Source organism: Nicotiana tabacum, chromosome 1 (genome assembly GCF_000715075.1).
Source record: "Nicotiana tabacum cultivar K326 chromosome 1, ASM71507v2, whole genome shotgun sequence".
In the NCBI taxonomy this organism is placed as follows: Eukaryota; Viridiplantae; Streptophyta; class Magnoliopsida; order Solanales; family Solanaceae; genus Nicotiana; species Nicotiana tabacum.
In genome coordinates, this window is record NC_134080.1 from 181,270,619 (window position 1) to 181,272,027 (window position 1,409).

Genomic DNA, 1,409 nt, shown 5'->3' on the forward strand with positions numbered 1-1,409 from the left:
ATCTACTCTCTCACTAATCTTTGCATTAGACCCAATGACCTATTCCATCATTGCTCCAAGTCTAGCAAACCCATCTTCCTGCCTTCCACTGTACTGCTGCTGAGAAGGGTGATACCCCTGCTTTTGATTCTGATTACTGTATCCCTGTGGCCTTGGATAAGGTGCTATATTGTTGAGGGGTTTCATACCTCCCATGTTTCCACTGTTGAACTGTGATTGGGCTGGCCTGTATTGTTGATTTTGCTGACTCTAATTCTGACCACCCTGTCTATGGCCTCCATAATTAGACACATAGTTCATATCTTCAGGGTAGTGCTGATCATCGTGTCCTGCAGGCCACTGATTACCAATTGGCTGACTAATGCAAGATGTGCACAAGCCCCCATTAGTAGTATCTACAATATGTACCTACTGTTTTTGCCCTGACTCTTCCACCCTTTTGGTGAGTATGCTCATTTGTGTCAATAAAGTGGCCATATTTTCAGCCATTGAATTGGATGGATCTGAAGGCACTGAGTGCACCACTGGAGTGATAGGTGCATTTCTGGTTATCCATTCTGAATTCTACGCCATCTTGTCAAGCAGACCTTGACCTTCTCTCCATGTTTTACTCAAGAATGCTCCACCCGCTGAAGCATCAACAATGTTCTTCACGCTGTTTGACAATCCTATGTAGAACTGCTATCCCAACATCAAATCTGGAATGCCATGGTGCGGACATATGACCATAATCCCTTTAAAACGCTCCCATGTTTCATGCAGTGTTTCCATTGGCCTCTGTTTAAAACTCAAAATGTCATCAATCTGTTGCGCGATTTTGTTGGGGGGTGGAACTTGTTCACGAATTGCCTGACTAACTCCTCCCAAGTTGTTATGGAATTTATGGGGAGTGAGTTTAACCAGGTCTGGGCAGCTCTGGTCACTAAGAATGGGAACAACAACAACTTGATTGCTTCTGGAGTTATATTGGGCTGTCTTTGGGTCTTGCAGATTAACAGAAAATTTTTCAAGTGCTGTTGAGGATCTTCGACTTGTGACCCCGAAAATAGCCCCTTGTTTTGCAACAAATGCAACATGTTATTCGTGATATGGAATGATTCAGCTTGTATCTGCGAGACTAAAATTGAGGTGGCCAAATTTTCAGTTGTGGGTTATGCCCAATCATAGAGAACCGCCTCGGGCACAAGAGGTGTCTTTGGTGCTATTGGTAAAGCTGGGTGTTCTTCGTGATCTCCCATTGCTGTTTCGATTGGATCAGTTGTTTGTTGTTGTCTGTTTCTCCGGTTGGCCCGGTTCAAGGCCTTGAAAACTTTCTCGGGATCTGAAAATGCTTCAAATACTTCACCAGTTCTCAATGAGTTTCTAGGCATGCACCTGTGCAACCAAGTCAACAAACGTTAAAAATTTCA

The 1,409-nt window shown here is 43.8% G+C and overlaps 1 non-coding gene across 1 annotated transcript; it reads left to right on the plus strand.

Annotated features, from left to right (window-relative positions):
* The first annotated feature begins 703 nt into the window (after nt 1-703).
* Nucleotides 704-810, plus strand: LOC142165066 (small nucleolar RNA R71). The gene has a single exon (XR_012696076.1). It is a non-coding gene; the product is annotated as a small nucleolar RNA R71 (small nucleolar RNA).
* Nucleotides 811-1,409: the final 599 nt, after the last annotated feature.